This window comes from Ictidomys tridecemlineatus, chromosome 4, assembly GCF_052094955.1.
Source record: "Ictidomys tridecemlineatus isolate mIctTri1 chromosome 4, mIctTri1.hap1, whole genome shotgun sequence".
NCBI lineage: Eukaryota > Metazoa > Chordata > Mammalia > Rodentia > Sciuridae > Ictidomys > Ictidomys tridecemlineatus.
In genome coordinates, this window is record NC_135480.1 from 62,679,981 (window position 1) to 62,698,037 (window position 18,057).

Sequence of the window (18,057 nt, forward strand, 5' to 3'; positions counted from 1 at the left end):
GCCCCGCCCCCGCGCCGTCCGCCCCGCCCCTTCCCGCTCCCGCTGATTTGAGTCCCCGAGGCAGAGGCGCGAGCCCCGGAGCGCGTCCTCGAAGTCTCCGCTGCCGCGCGAATTTACGGTCCGCTGGGGTAGCGAGGAAAGGGTGCACAGCTCGATTTTAAAACTTGCCTTTCGCCAGGAGTCTTATCCTCTCTACCATCCCCACAGTCCTATGCGTTTCCTTTGTTCTCTGTGCTGTCAAGCGCCCCCCGCCAGAAGTAGCCCGCCTCAGCGATTTCTTTCTGGTGTCCCCCCCCCCAACACCCGCTTCCAGGTTTGTCTGGGGTACGCGCCTGGTGGGGCGGTGCGGACTGCCCCGCGCGGCCTCACGGGAGAGGTAGTTTTTTCCTTTACGGCGCTCTGCGAAGACCGCCAGACAGCTCGCAGGAGCCCGCGCGCTCCCTTTCCGCAGAGGAAAAAACTGTGCTTCGAGTCTGTGCCCCGTCAACATGCCCTGTGCCTGTTATGGTTTGTGGCATTAAGTTAAACAAGGAGTGGCATAGTAAGGCAGCGACGAGTGTCCATTTATCCATTTATCGAGGCGCGTTCTGTCCCTCCAGCCATCCTGTGAGGTAGGTGGGCGTGATCCATCCCCGTGTACTCACAAAGAGGAAACTGAGAGGTGAAAGGAGTTTTCTAAGAAGCAGTGTTTTGTTCAGCTGCCCCAATGGGCTCGGAGATAGAGAGAACAAGATGACTGCAAAATAGATAAGGAAATTGTTAAGCGGGAAAATGACTGGGAAATAGATAAGGAAGCTGTTAACCGCAGTGTAAGAATGTGTAAGTCATGGTAACACTGGGCAATGGCACTGGGAATGGTGAGGGGGGGGGGCGGGATTTGTTCTCCAGAATGGAAATAATCTTTGATTTCCTCTCATCTTCAACGGAATGTGCACCTGTCAAGTCATATAACTTGAGGTCTTGAATGTGCATTTGTCAAGTCATATAACTTGAGAAAATGCTGTGTTATCTGTCAAGTTCAGCCCAGCTGCTCCCGAGTTTCTTGGTGTGGCCTTCTTACAAAAGCTATGATTTTGATCAAGTATATTACAACTCTCCATAGTCAGCTTTTTTTAAGGAGAGTATAATAATATTTACAGCACAGCTGCAAAGAAACATAATAAGTGGTTTTAGAATGTTTTGAGGTTCTCAGATGAAAGACAAAATAAATTCAAAGCATTACTTCCTTTCCTTTAAACTTCTGTTTACCATAATAAAATCCAAACTACCAAAGCACAAAAAGGATTGTGGTACCAGTTCCTAAAAAATGTTGTGCCATAGTTGGGAGTTGGAGTTTTGCTAAGCAATTGAATGTTTCTTTTATGGAGTCATCAGGTTCTTTTAATCACACAGAGCCTGGAAAACAACCATGTGTCTGGGAAAGAAATTGATCTTCCATCATCATCATGATTATTGTCCATGACAAATATTAAAAATTTACTCAATACTAAGAAGTATGCTAGGATCTGAGGCTACAAGAATGGTATAATTGTTTATTTCAAGAAGTAAAATCTGTCTAGAGAGATAGGATATATGCAAGAAAGTATAGCTAATGATAAATAGCAAATAGTTGTTGCAAACAACTGGTAATTTAAGTTTAAGGTGACCAATAAAAGCATCAAATTGCACTCAGCTTTCAGGAACAGAAAATAAACAAGTCAAGGGAAAAGGCAGAGGGCATTTCAAATGCAAAGACCAGTATCTCTCAAATCTCCCTAGGAGATTGTTTAAAATGTACTGTATATTCATGGATAATGCCCCCACAGATTCTGATTCAGTGTATTTGGATAGGGCCTAAGTGCCTATATAAAAATATCTATTGATTATGAGGTGGCCATAATCTTGCTGCTCAAAGTGCAATGATAGGGCCAGTGTATTGGTATCTTCTGGGAGTTTATTAAGAAATACAGAATTTCAGACCTTAAACCAGTTCTACTGAATCAGAGTTTACAATTTTACAAGATCCAATGATGATTTATATTTAAATTTTAGAAGTAGTAGTTTTTATAAGACAATTCTTATTCAATCCTGCAATATACAACCAGATTAACAGAATATTTAAGAAATGGAATCACGTGGGGTAGATGTAGAAAATAGGAGAAATACAAGCTTTAATTTGATACCAGAGTCAGCTAACCTTCACTTTTATCAGTAAGATCATTACAGACATTGACTGGTTACCAGAAATCTTGTCCAGCAGATTAAACTTACTGCTTAGGCATTGATAAGTAACCCAGGCCATTGATGGGTAACCCCAAATTCATCAAATCTAGGAACAATGTCAAAGTGTTTCCAGAAGGGGGAGTATAGTAGTTTCTCTAATCTGGAAAAGTTTAGAAACTTTCATTTCTCTTGGAATTTGCCTTTGGCATCATGTATTTTTATTTCCTAAGTCTGTCAACCCTAACTATGGTTATGAAAGAGAATATTCCTCTTGGTTCTCAGAACAGAAATATCTTCTGAAGAATGCATTGTTAGGCAATATCATGATTGTGTGAAAATCAAAGGCTACAACATCACTGTGTGATGAAATCTTAAGGGACTACCATCGTATGTGCAATCTACCTTTGATTCAAACATTGTTATATAATGCATGATTGTATAATTAATAAGTATGTAATACATATAACATTATCATATATAGTTATGATATTATATATTGTGTTAGTGTTCTGTTACTCTGACAAAATACCTCAGATAGAAAAAAAACTTTATAAGAGGAAAGACTTATTTTGATTCATAGATTCAGAGGCTTCAGTCCATGGTTGGTTGGCCCCATTATTTTGGGGCCTATGATGAGGCAGCATATCAGGGCAGGAAGCACTGGTAAAGCAAAGCTTCTGAGAATGGTGGCCTGGAAATAAGAGAGATAGGAAGAAACCAGGGCTTAAGTACCAATATAAAATTATCTATGGACTGTGAGGTGGCCATAATCTTGCAGCTCAAAGTGTGACCAATGTATTGGCATCCTCTGGAAGTTTATTACAAAATATAGAATTTCAGACCTTAAACCAGTCTACTGAATCAGAATCTACATTTTTACAAGATCTCCTTCAAGGGTACATCTCCAATGACCTAACTTCCTTTTACCATTTCAAAAGGATTCCACCACCTCCCAATAGTGTGACAGGGTGAGGATCAATATTTCAAGTATAGGCACCCATTTGGAGAAACATTTAAGACCCAAACTATAGCATGGTATTAATACATCATATGTTGATATATATGATCCAGAAACATGTAATGGACTTAATATTTTGGACTCACCCCCTCATGGTTCAGAAAAATAATATCACATGCCATATATATATATATGGATTTATATTTTTATATATAAATATTTATTATATTTATTATATAATAGAATTACATGAGTAGTAAATGATAAAGCAAATAGGGAGAAATGTTAGCAATAGGTGAACCTGGGTATAGTATATAGGTATTTTTTGTATCTTTTTCTTTTTTCTAACTTTAAAATTATTTTCTAATAAAAAGTATAAAAAACCCCCTCAATTATGCATTTCTTGATTGTTTTTAAAAATTGAATTCTAAGACTTGATGCCCTCATTCTGTGAGGGTAGCAAGAGATTAAATTTTTATTTAAGGTTCTTCCAGCTTTATATGGTACAGGGAGAAACACCAAGAGTGTACAGCCCTAGCTCATCAAGTTTCCTGCTAACATCTGCATTGTCTAGGGCCATACTGGTCACTGACACTGCAAGTCTGACAGCTTTCTCCTTACATAATATTTGTAAGCAATCACCAGGAAACTTGATTGAGGCTCTGAATCTGAAAGCCTCTGTCTAGGTTTACCATACAGCCATCCCCTCCAAAATCCTGCCAATTCCTTGAAGGGCTGCCACCAAGAAGAACTCAAGGACTATATCATCTTCCTATTTTAAGACTAAATCGTGAAGAAATTTATCATTCTACTCTGTGATTTCTCTTTTAAAAGAAGTATTTTCTTGTTGCTCACAAAGATACTTGTCATAAACATTAGTGAGTTCTTTATTTAAAAAGAGAAAGAGAATGTCAGAAAAGGAAGTACCTTGAAGCAACTCAACTTTTAGCTCTAATACAAATAACCTCCTCTTAGGCAAGGAGATACAACATCAACAAATAAAAAGGTAGTTACCTTTGTGTAAGGAAGAATGGATACAGAACACAACCATGATTACAGTAAAGTGAAGAACCCAGGTGCAAAATGCAAACAGACATTTACTCTCAGGTTTGCAGAACAGAGTTGTTACCCAAGAGTGAGTATCTCATTACATTTTCAGTAGCTTTACTTACATAAATCATGTATCATATAATCTATTTAAAGTGTACCATTCAGGGCTGGGGTTGTGGCTCAGTGGTAGAGCACTCACCTAACGCATGCCCAGCACTGGGTTCAAGCCTTCGCACCACATAAAAATAAATAAATAAAATAAAGGTACTATGTCCAACTACAACTACAAAAACTATTAAAAAATAAAGTGTACAATTTATTGGGTTTGTATTATATCCACAGGTATGAATAAACGTTATTATAGTCAATTTTAAAACACATTGTCATCACTTTAAAAAGAAAACTGCCTTTAGCTATTAGCTTCATGTGAATTTCTCCACCTCTGTGACTAAGCAGCCTCTAATCTTTCTTTCTCTGTAGTTTGCCTTTTCTAAACATCGGAATGGAATTATATAATATATGGTATTTGTGACAGGATTCTTTTAAGTAGCATAATGTTTGCAAGGTTCATCTCTATTGTAGCATGTATTAGTACGTCATTCTTTTTTTTTTTTTTAACGGCTGAATAACATTCCAATGGATGGATATACCAAATGTTGATTCATCTGTTGATGCATCTTTGGTAATTTCTGCCATTTGGCTATTATGAATAATGTTACTACAAAGATTCATGAAAAAAAATTTTGTGTGAAATATGTTTTCATTTCTCTGAAATATTCGACTTTGTGGATCATATGGTAACTCATTTGTGGAAGTCCTATTGACTAATGCTGCTGAGAATCTTTTTTTTTTTTGGTACTAAAGATTGAACCCTGCGGGGTGGGGATGTGGCTCAAGGGGTAGCGCGCTCTCATGTGTGCTGCCAGGTTCGATCCTCAGCACCACATACAAACAAAGATGTTGTGTCTGCCGAAAACTAAAAAATAAATATTAAAAAATTTCTCTCTCTCTCTCTCTCTCTCTCTCTCTCTCTCTCTCTCTCTCTGTCTCTCTCTCTCTTTAAAAAAAAAACAGATTGAACCCAGGGATGATTAAATACTGAGACACATCCCCAGCCCTTTTTACCTTTTCACTTTTTATTTTGAGACAGGGTCCCACTAAGTTGCTTAGGGCCTTGCTAAGTTGCTGGGGCTGGCTTTGAACTTGTCTTAGCCTACCCAGCTGCTTACAGGCATGCACCACCATCCCTGGAAATGGTGAGACTCTTTTTATGTGCTTATTGGCCATTTGTATATCTTAGAGAGAAGTATCTGTTCAAATTCTTTGTCCTTTTATTATGGAGTTGCAAGTTTTCTTATGTTTTTGGATATAAAGGTGAGAGCTGATACAAATCAGACATATGACTTGTAAAATATTTTCTCTCATTCTACATTTTTTTCATATTTTTATAGTGTCTTTTTTAATATTTATTTTTTGGTTATAACTGGACACAATGTCTTTATTTATTTATTTGAGAGAGAGAGAATTTTTTTAATATTTATTTTTTTAGTTTTCGGTGGACACAACATCTTTATTTTTATGTGGTGCTGAGGACTGAACCCAGGGCCTCCCACGTGCTAGGGAAGCACTCTACAGCTGAATCACAATCCCAGCCCCATTGATATTGTCTTTTGAAGCACAGAAGTTTTTAGTTTTGGATGAAATCCAATTTACCTGTTTTCTTTTGTTGCTTGTCCTTTGGTGTCATATCAAATAGTGCTTTACCAAATCCAAAGTCATGAAAATTTACCTTGTGTTTTCTGCTAAGAGTTTTAAATTTTTTAGTTTACATTTCTGACCTTGCTTCATTTTATGTTCATTTTTGTATATGGTATGAGGAAGGGGTCTAACTTTATTCTTTTAGAACACAACTATCCAGTTGCCCCAAAATCTTTTGTTGAAAAGATTATTCTTTCCACCATTGTATGGGCTTGGCATACTTGTTGGAAGTCAGTTGACCATAAACATAAGCCTTTCTTTCTGGACTCTAAGTACTATTCATTGGTCTATATGTCCATACTTGTGCTAGTACCACAGGGTCTGGATTACTGTTGTTTTGGGGTAAATTTTAAAATGTGGAAGTATGAGTCCTTCTTTTCCAAGATTGTTTAAATAATTCTATATAAATTTTACAGTCAGCTAGTCAGATTCTACAAAGAAGTTATCTGGGATTTTGATTGGATTGCATTGAGTCTATAGATCAGATTGGGATTCATCAACATCTTAACAATGTTAATTCTTCTGGTGTATGAACATGGATGTTTTTCTAATAATACATCTTCTTTAATATCTTTAAAAAGTTTGGTGGGTTTCACAGTATAGTTTTGCACTTTATTTTGTTAAAATTATTACTATTTTATTCCTTTTTATGCCCTAAGCTGCAAATTGAATTTTTGTTGATTTTATTTTCAGATAGTTCAAGTGTATGAAAATAAAATTGATTTTTATATATTGACCTTATGTCTTACAACCCTGTGGAACTCATTTATTACCTCTAATAGTTTTTTAGTGGATTCCTTAGGATTTATTTATTTAGATACCAGGGATTGAACCCAGGGGTGCTTAACCACTGAGCCACATCCCCAGCCCTTTTTTATTAGTAGTATTTTGAGACAGGATCTCACTAAGTTGCTTAGGGTCTCCTTTATTTGCTGATGCTGGCCTTGAACTTGCAATCCTCCTGTCTCAGCCTCCCACTCCTTGGAATTTTTTATATGTAAGATTGTGTCACCTGTCCAGAGAGAGTTTTACTTCTTCAATCTGAATGCCTTTGACTTCTTTTTCTTCCTTAGTTGCCCTAGCTAGAACCTTCAACAATACAATGTTAAACAGGAGTGGCAACAGTAGACCTCTTTATTTTGTTCCTGATCTTAGGGGGAAATGCACCCAGTCTTTCACCATTAAGTACAATGTTCACTGTGGGTTTCTTGTAGATGTCCTTTATCACACTGATAAAGTTCCCTTTTGTTTCTAGTGTTTTGAGGGTTTTATCATTAAGAACGTTATATTTTTAAAAACCTTTTCTGCATCTATTGAGTTGATCATATGATTTTTATTTATTATATTGATATAAAAATTAATTTTTGGAAGTTAAACCAAATTTGCATCCTATTTGGTCATGACATATTATTGTTTTATGTGTTTCCTGGATTTAGTTTGCTAGTTTTGTTGAGGATTCATGTGCTAGTTTTTGTGAGGATTCATAAGAGAGATTTTCTGGAGTTTTCTTTTCTTGTGATAAAATATTCTGGTATTGGTTTCAAAATAATACTGCCCTCATAAAATGACTTGAGAAGTATTCTCTACTCTTCTAATTTTGGGAAGAGCTTATAAAGAAATTGGCATTAGCTTTGGGTGGTGATGCATGCCTGAAATCCCAGCAACTCAGGAAGTTAAGGCATATGAATTACAAGTTTGAGGCTAGCCTTGGCAATTAACAAGACCCTATCTTAAATTTTAAAAAAGTCTAGGAAAGGGCTGGGATTGTGGCTCAGTGGTAGAGTGCTTGCCTAGCATGCATGAGGCACTGGGTTCAATTCTCAGCACCACATAAATGTAAAATAAAGATATTGTGTCCACCTAAAACTAAAGAATAAATATTAAAAGAAAAAAAAGTCTGGGGGATATGGTTCAGTGGTAAAGCACCCTGGGTTCAATTCCCAGGAGCACTAAAAAAATGACATTAATTCTTCATTAAATATTTGGTACAATTAATTGGTGAAGCCATCTTGGACTGCACTTTTCTTTGTGATAAGTTTCGGAATATTAATTCACTCTTTTCATATGCTATATCCATATTCATTTGCTTTTTCATGAGACAATTTCAGTTTGTGTCTTTGTAAGAATTTATCCATTTTATCCAACTTATCTAATTTGTTAATAAACAATTATTTATATTATTACTTTATAATCCTTTTTTTTCTTTAAGATTAGTTATAATGGCTCCTCTCTCATTTTGGTTCATAATAATTTGGGTCTTCTCTCTCTCCCTGTTAGTCTAGTGAAAGGTTTATCAATTTGGGGTGGACTGGGGGGATACCATGGATTGAACTCAGGGGCACTCGACCACTGAGCCATAACCCCTGCCCTATTTTGTATTTTACTTAGAGACAGGGTCTCACTGAGTTGCTTAGTATCTCACTATTGCTGAGGCTGAGGCTGGCTTTGAACTTGAGATCCTCCTGTTTCAGCCTCCTGAGCCACTGGGATTACAGTGGCTAACCCAGCAAGGTTTGTCAATTTTGTTGATCTTTTTAAAGAACAAACTTTTGGTCTCACTAATTTCCTTTATTGCTTTCAAAGTTTTAAAATTATTTTTTAATTACTTGACACTCTAATCATTATTGTTTCTTTTCCTTCAGCTTACTAATTCTCCTTCCAACAGTATCTAATCCACTACACTGACCTTTTGGTTTTGTATGTGTACATGTATATGTATTACAATGAAACTATTTGAAAAAGCAAGTAGAAGGCCATATTTGTTCCATGGGCTACAGTTTTCCCATCTCTAACTGTGGATGCACATCTTTTAAAGAAACCAACCCCTGGGCTTCACCCCTGCCATTCTGATTTGAGTGGGAGCAACACTAATAGTTTTTGTCTATTTTAAGTTCTCCCATGTATTTCCAATGTACTGCCAAGGATGAAAGACATCTCTTCAGAGCAGATATCTGACATTTGGGATTGTTTTTAAGACAACAGAAATTTATTATCTCAGAATTCTGGAGATAAGAAGTCAAAAGTCAATATGTCAGTAGGGACAAACTCCCTCTAGACTCTTTGGAAGAATTCCTGGCCTATTATAGCTTCTGGTGTATTTCTTAGCTCATGGCTGCATAACTCATCTCTACTCTGTCTTCAGGGGACCTTCTTCTCAATCTCCAAAACAGCCAAATGGAAGAAAACATAGGACATATTATGTAGGAGCATATGACATGGTGATTCTGAGGCTTCCCAGGACACACCACCCTCCTAGCACCTTGATGTAGTTACCAAGCCAGCAGTTCCACCTTTGGATTTTTAATTTTAGTTATTGCATTTTTATTTATAAAATTCTTTTTAATTCTTTTGAAAATTTCCTATAGTACTTTTCATTATTTCTTATTTTCTACAGAATTCTTCAAACTTGGTTTTTACCTTTTTTTATCTATGGTCAGCATAATAATTATCCAATGTCTAAAATTTTTTTTAAAAATTTTTTTAGTTGTAAATGGACACAATGCCTTAATTTTTATGTGATGCTGAGGATCGAACCCAGTGTCTCACCCAAGCCAGGCGAGCACTCTACCACAACCACAGCCTCCAACGTCTAAAATTTTTATGGGTCAGTTCTTTCTTGTCTCTTGCTTTTGTTAGATTCTGCTTATAGAATCTAGTTTCCTTGTGAGCCTTGTGTATTGGACATTATATTTGAAAAATCATTTGTGGGAATAAACTTAGACTTGCAATGAAACTTTATTTCTCTAGAGAGGATTTCACGAGTGCCTGGTCGTTTGCCTATTTTAAGGTTTGAAATTCTCTTGAGCTCAGATGACTCTATGTCAGCTGTAATTTCAGGTAAGATATTCCTCTTTTAGGTTATCTACTCTGAGTGGTAGTTCTTTGGGATCCCAACATATTGTGAGAAGACTTTTCTTGTTAGATTGTCAACTTTGTTTAACTGTGGGACTTTATTTTCTGTCTCATTGGCCTACTGGAGTTTCAAAATTAAAGTTCAGAATTTTCAGGATTGGTAAATGCTTTCAGGGCAAAAGCCACATTTTGTATAACTACCTCTCTGGGATAACATTTTCCCTTCACCTTTGCCCTGGTAACTTCTTACTGTTCTGTCATTTCCCCTCTGTAACTTAAAAGAAGGTTAAAAATGTTATTGAGCTTTGTTAATCATCTAGTAGCTGTAAAATATGTCAAGTTAATCTACTAAGGTATTTTTAAATGATTCTCATTTGAAGGACTCTCAGGTTGTTTCCATTTTTCTCTGGAATAACAACAACAATGAATATCTGTGCATAAAGTTATTTTTGCCTTTTACATTAATCCATATATCTAAATTCTTGAGAGTACAATTACTGGGCAATTTTCTATAATGTTTAAGATGTTTGATTTCCAAGAGTTTGAACCAGTTTCTTAGGGAATCAAACTGTGATCTTAATCTTTTTCTCTCTGTGACAGTAATATTATTATCTTTTAAAACCAAGTCCAATAAACTAGTCCTGGATACCTGAATAAAAAGCTCTTAGGCAGAAGATGGAGCTTTGTTTTAAAATATTAACTCTTTTGCATAATTTATTTTAAAATCAACTTCATGCAATGAACGTTATTTCTATAGCGTATAGGTACCATTTCATGTATTCTGGACTCAGTAGTAAACAGGATAAACAAGCCCATCCCTTGCCCTTAAGAAGTCTTGGGTAACAGACAAATAATACATCATTGAAATACACTGTGATAACTGCTTTGCTGACAGTATTTCATAACACTATGGAACTGCAGAGGAGGGGCACTAAATTCAGACTCTAAGGACTAAGGTAGGCAACTGAGAGGAAGGCTTAGCTAAAATTGGTAAGTCTTGAAGTCAGGTAGCCGAAATTCCCCACTCTGGTCATTATTTTTCAATAGTATTTGTATTTTCTGGGTCCTTTGCATTTCCATATAAATTTTAGAACAATTTCTACTCAAAATAGTCCATTGAGACTATGATTAGATCATGTTAAATCTCTAGATCTATTTGGGGATAATTAACATCTTAAAAATATTGAGTTTTCCAGTCCATGAAAATGGTATATCTATTTTTAAAAGATTTTCCTAATTTTGCTTAGCAATAATATGTAGTTTTCAGTGTAAAGATCTTATAAGTCTTTTTAAAATATGTTTTTATTGTAGATGGACACGATACCTTTATTTATTTATTTTTATGTGGTGCTGAGGATCAAACCCAGTGCCTCACATGTGCTAGGTGAATACTCTACCACTGAGCCACAACCCCAACAGAGATCTTGTAAGTCTTAAATGTATTCCTAAATATTTTATGCTTTTTGTGCAAATGTAAATTTTTTTTTTTTTTGCTTAGCTTGGAACTGAAGAATAAATGAGAGTTAGCAAATAAGGATATGGCATTCTAGGCAAAGGAAACAAAATAAGGATATTTGGATGCAGAAACCTAAACATGACAAATATCTGCTACAAGCCCCTTTTGTAATGCTGACAGGGAGGAAACAGTACTGAGTAAATTAAAAAAAAAGTTGAACTCTTTTTGAATTCCAGAGTCTATAACTTTATACCTAATAATGCAATGCTATATAGAAATATCTATTAGGTAGACACTCTTATCTAATAATAGAATAATAATATCTACTAAGTTGCTGAGTTAATTTAAGCTTATGGCAGGGCGGGGGGGGGACACCAGGGATTGAACCCAGGGATACTTAACTGCTGAGCAACATTCCCAGAAACCTGCCTGTTTTAAAATTTTATTTTGAGACAGGATCTTGCTAAGTTGCTGAGGCTGGCTTTTGAATTTGTGATATTAACTAGTAATCCCAGCAGCTTTACCCTCCCAAGCTGCTGGGATTACAGATGTGCACCACCATGCCAAGCTTAGTTTAAGCTCTTTTGGAGAATAAATTTGAAGAAATTATGCTGCCTGACTTCAAGACTTACTAAAGTTGCATTGATCAAAAGTGTGTGGTACCAGAGTTAGAATAAACAAATAGATCGATGGAACAAAGTAAATGGCCCAGAAACAGACTCATAGTCATTTGATTCTCAACAAAAGCATTAAAGCTAGCCAATTAGAAATGGGAAAAAATATCTTGAACATATGTTGTTGAAACAACTGAGTATCCATCTGGGGGAAAAATCAAATATAAAAATTAATTTAAGACAGATCATTGAACCAAACAAAAAGCTAAACTATAAAGCCTCTACAGAAGAAAACAAAATATCTTTGTTGTTAGGAAATAGGTAAAATGTTTCTTAGCATAGAGAAAGCATTAATCATGGAGACATAAAATTGATAAATCGCATCATTAAAATTAAAAATTCCACTCATTGAAAGACAGCCTTAAGACAATTTATTTGTTGGGTTACAGATTAGGGGAAAATATTTTCAAAATATGTATCAAATAAAGAATTGCTATCAAGAATATATATGCAGGATCTGGGGTTGTGGCTCAGTGGTAGAGTGATCCCCTAGCATGTATGAGGCACTGGGCTTAATCCTCAATACCACGTAAAAATAAAAATAAAAGTATTTTAAAAAGAATATATATGCAGAATTTCTACAAAACAATAATAAAAAAAATAAAAGCAAACAGGGCGAGGATATGGCTCTTGTGGCACAGCGATAGAGTACTTGAGTAACACATGTGAAGCCTTGGGTTCAGTCGCCAGCACTGCAAAAAAAACAAACAAACAAAATCCACTACATCTTTTAATTACAAATGACAAAACATAGTTTAAACAGAAAACTGAGTTTTGCTATAAGTACAGTGTAAACATACTTAATATTACTGAACACCTAAAACTGGTTAAAGGGGCATATTTTACTGTTAATCTGTTTTCAAATATCTATTTTTGTATATAATTCAAATTTTTAAAAATTGAATTTATTTGCTATATACTTGAGAAAGGGAGGGGAGAAACTAATGTCAGGTACCCCCTGGATCCTGACAGAAAGACTATCTCCATCTTTCAGCTCCACTTCTGTTTTCCCCCAATCTCTCCTATTTAATTTTCATAATAAGAGTTGTGATTATACATCTCCAGGCAAACATCATCCTAGCTAGAAGCCCCCAAAGGAGAGAGAGGATTTCTCTCTGCTTCACTAGATATAAATTTCAGGGAATGCTTGATCTACTTTGGGTCACATGCTCACTGTCCCTGTGGCCATGGTGGGGAGGAAGGGAAAATGATGAATCATTTCATTAGAGTAATAAAATGGATTGTGATGAGCAGTTTCTGAAAGGATGGGCAGTGTTCTGCTACTCAAAGAAGGGGAAAAGGAATGCTATACAGACAGGAAAAGCAGATGCCTTCCATTTTGACGGTTTTTCTTCCTTGACTTTAAACAAATTAGTTACCATCTATCAATCTCAATTCCTTTTAAAAGTCCTAATTCTCAGTTGTGAACTCAGCAACTTTATATTGTTGTGCCATGCAATCTTTGTTTTACATTTTTCAAAATTTATTTATTCATTTTAATTAGGTATATATGACAGTAGAATGCATTTTGATTCATTGTACACAATTGCAGCACAATTTTACATTTCTATGGTTGTACATGATGTCGCCTCACACCATGTGTACAGTCATACATGTACCCAGGGTAATGATGTCCATCTCATTCCACCATCTTTCCTGCTTCTATGCACCCTCCCTATCCTCCCTCCCCTTTGCCCAGTCAAAGTTCCTCCATTTTTCCCATGCCTCTCACTGTGCAATCTTCTAAGTGATAAGATACAGTGATGAACAGATCGTGTAACATGAATGATTTCCCCTCTTATTAACAGCACCACATCATGGCATTTCCAGTTATCATCAGTGAAGAAACTTTTTGTTGTTATTGAAGGAAAATGTTAAATAAGTTTGTTACATTTGAAAGGTCAGAAGTAACCTTCCACTTTAAATGATATACAAGTATTCTTTGCCTAGAGCACCTTAATATATATGTGTGTCATTCTGAACTTCAAAAATTGTGAAGTGATTTATTTACTTCAATTCTAAACCTTCATTTTTCCAGTTTGTGTTCATTTTCTTTTCTGCATACCCAATAGCTCATTTTGAAAATTATGTTGCTTTCGGTTTAAGAAAATATCTTTGTACTTGGGGATACTATTGTTGTATCGTACTTTGTTCTCCTATCATTCTTTTTTTTTGTGTGTTCTATTTATTCAGTTGAAAGAACCTGTAGTAAATTTCATATTGCTAACAGCGTTTTATTTCCTGATGAAATCAAAGATCCTCCTTCAAATATAAAATGCAGACAGTATGATACATTGTAGACAAAGGGAAATTAAATCTGTTGCAACCAGCTCTTGGTGAGAGATATGATTTTATGATGATATTCTCTCAGCCTGATATATCCTGGAAAGTTTCCAGGATTAGAAAAAAATTTGACTCATTTTGGATTCAAGGAAACAGGAAAAACACATGTTATTTGATAAACTAAAAGATATGATTTTCTATAGATTTTATTGTTTAAAAATTTCTATGTAAATCATAAATTGGAACAATTTATACACATATATACATAATTATGTTGCATGTGTGTATATTATATAATGTTTGTACACTCAAAAATTTTATCTTTACTTTTTTTACCCACCTTTTGGTTAAAATTATCTGTGAGAATTGAAATGGCAAAAAGTATCAATTATGATTGCCTTTCAGCTGCATGTAACTAAAACCAAACTAAGTGACTTGACAAAGAGAGATACATTTTCTTTTCTATTTAAATAATAAGAAGTTCCAAGGAAGGCATATCATATGCAGGTAGTAAAAGAAGGCTCCCAGTCTCTTTTTATCTTTCTGCTCCGTCTACCATGTGCTCTTATCCTCACAGTCAGAAGATGACTCTGCCATCTTCAGCCTTATGTCTGAATTCTAGACAAGACAGAGGGTGAAGGCAGATAGTACATATCAGCCAAGCCTGCCTGCATCCCCCTGTTTTTCCCTGAGCCCCTCCCATATATTTTTCCTTATAACTCATTGCCCTGTACTATGTCTGTGGATTACTATGAAATCAAGTTTTGGGCTGGACATGCTGTTGCCTTGAGCAAAAGAGTGTTTCTCATGGTAAAGAAACAGAAAGAATGGATATTTTGTAAGTAATTAGCAGAGCTGCCACAGGTGTCAATGGGGAAAAGAAGATGTGACTCAAGAGCTTGATAATCTACAAATTTTGTAGTGTATTGAAGAGTTTATCACAGTGACTGCTTTAGAAACTATAACATAGATCCTATGAAGTTAATGAGTTTATCAGTATCTGGTTCTGTAGCAAACAACAGCAATGGATTTCAACCTAGCACTGGGAGCCAGAGATGTCGATAAATTTTTATGAAAATATTTTATGGGGCAAATGCCATGAGAAATGTGTATTTTAAACTAGTTTCTTCCAGTTTTCCATTTTTTGTTTTTTTTTCTTTTTTATATTGTTTTTTTTTCTAAAATTACTCTTGAAATAAGTTCCTTTCTTCTTATATCTTATAACCAAGAATTGGCTTTTTGATCAGTTTTTGCCATATCAAATGGACAGAAGTTTCTATAACTTCTGCCATTGTACAGTTTCTTTGGTGGTGATTATTTCCATAAAATGTAATTTTTTATGAAGTGGATTTTTAAAATCTATTAAAAAAATAGATTGCAAGCAAAAAATTAGGGGCAGAACAAATTATATATTTAAAAAGACTTAAGAAGCTGGGTATGGTGTGCACACCTGTAATCCCAGCAGCTTAGGAGGCTGAGGCAGGAGGATTGAGAGTTCAAAGCCAGCCTCAGCAACAGTGAGGCACTAAGCAACTCAGTGAGACCCTGTCTCTAAATAAAATCCAAAACAGGGCTGGGGATGTGGCTTAGTGGTTGTGTGTCCCTGAATTCAATCCCCAGTACCCGCTACCCCATCAAAAAAGAGACTTAAGAAACATGTCAACCAGCTACAATTTGTGAATTTTGTTTGATCCTGATTTAAAGAAATGAGACAACCTGGGAAATTTGGACATTAACAATATATTTAATGATATTGATCAATTATTAATTTGAGGTATGATAATGATATTTTCAAGAATCTTTATTTCTTATAAGTACCAAAATATTTACTTGAAATAATATGAGGTCTTGGATTTGCTTCAGAATATCTTAGAGATAGCCGGGCATTTGGGAGGCTGAAGCAGTAGGATTGCAAGTTTAAGGCCAGCTTCAGCAATTTATCAAGGCCCTGTCTCAAAATTAAAAAAAAAAAAAAAAAAAGGTTAGGGATGTGGTTCAGTGGTAAAAATAATAATAATAATAATAATAATAATAAAAAATAAAAATCCTAGTGATAGGAGAAGTGGGTAGGGTTATAGATGAAACAAAATTAGCTTTGATAATTATTGAAGCTAAGTGATAGATACATGGGAATTCATTATATAAGTTTTCTAAAAGAATATTCACAGTTTATTTTTTTCCCTTTCCCCAAATTAAACAATTAGAGATTGTTGAGAGCCACAGCCAAAGGGGCCCCAGCGAACTTCCAGCTGCCAGCAAACTTCCAGCTGCCAGTTGATGATTGGCTCACAGAGGCCCCAGCAAACTTCTAACTGCCAACTGATTGGCTCCTCTATGGTGATGCTCGTTGGGCTGTTTCCCCGCCCTTTCAGACCACGAAGCTGCTCATTGGGGGACTTTTTTTGGCTCCACCCACACGACCCAGCCAATCAGCCTCAAGAGCAGGAGGAGTGGGGGAGGTTGAGAGGCTTGTGGGAAGCCGGTGGAGGCAGTTGGGCTCTGAAGGTTTTTCCTGAGGAGCTGTTTTGTTTGGCATGTGTGGTTCTAAAAATAAAGTTTATTTCTTTTGACAAGTGGCTCCTGAATTGTGCCCAGCCAGACTGCAGCAAGAGATGTACTTAAACTGGGTGTGGTGACACATGCCTGTAAATCCCAGTGACTTAGGAGGCTGAGGCAGGAGGATCACAAGTTTCAGGCCAGCCTCAGCAATTTAGTGAAACGCTGTCTCAAATTAAAAATAAATAAATAAAAAGGGTTAGGGATGTAGCTCAGTGGTAAAGTATCCCTATGTTCAATTCCCTGTACCATAAAAACAAAACAAATAACAACAATAAAAACACACACACACACACACACACACACACACATACACACACATACACAAAGATGTACTAAAAAAAAGGTTTGTCTCTGTCCTTCACAGTAAAAATCTTGTTGACAAAAGTTGCAATTCTATACAAGTGAGGTTTGACCTTCTAGGATTTTGTAATTCAGCAGAATGACTTGAGGACAAAATATACCATCACATGTCTGGGCAACGTTCAGAGTGGCCAGCTGTAGCAAAAGTGCAACTCAACCCATCTCTTCCCTGCCTGAAGAAACAGAGAAACAGAAACAAAAAGAGAGCTGAGCACTCGACAATTCTTTGAAAACGATAAGCTGGAAAGGGAATCCTTGACACATTTTCCCTTGAGGATTGGGAATTTACCATTATAATGCTGGCCTTGGGTAACTTGGGGACTTTCTCCCCATTCACAAATTATTTGTGTTCTCTCTCAGGGGTGTATGTGAATGATAGTTCGCAGTACACTTGCCTGTTTCTCTACTTTTATTTCCACAAGGTAAACAATGGAGGCACAGAGTACAGTGTAACCTCCTGTTACCAATCTTGTTTCCCATTCCTGCTCAGGCAAGTTAGATAACTGAACTCTGGATTCAAATTCTGGTTCTGTTACTTTCTAACTCATTGGTCTTGGACAAGTACTGAACTTCTCTGAAGTTCTCTAGCATGAGCTAACAATAAGTCTATTATAGGATTCTTGTAAGACTGAAATACTTTAACATAGGCATATATTTTGTCTGGCGCTTACCAACTGTCAAAAAGTATCTTAGCCACTGTCACATTGTTCTGTTTTTAAAAAATATGTTTTACTTTTAATTGACACGTGGTAATTGTACACATTTATGGGGTACTGTGTGACATTCCAACTTATGTATATAATGTGTAATGGTAAGATCAGGGTAATTATCATCTATCACTTATCAGACATTTATCATTTTTTGTTGGAGATATTCAGAATTCTATTAGTGATTTTGAAATAATC

At 36.0% G+C, this 18,057-nt stretch overlaps 1 protein-coding gene across 1 annotated transcript in view; it reads right to left on the reverse strand.

Moving 5' to 3' along the window:
* Positions 1-12,298: 12,298 nt before the first annotated feature.
* Positions 12,299-18,057, reverse strand: part of Kcne3 (potassium voltage-gated channel subfamily E regulatory subunit 3) — a 48,429-nt gene continuing 42,670 nt past the window's right edge. Inside the window, exon 3 of the transcript XR_013437799.1 lies at positions 12,299-12,642. The gene's annotated coding sequence lies outside the window, so the exon portion shown is untranslated. The remainder of the gene's footprint in view (positions 12,643-18,057) is intronic.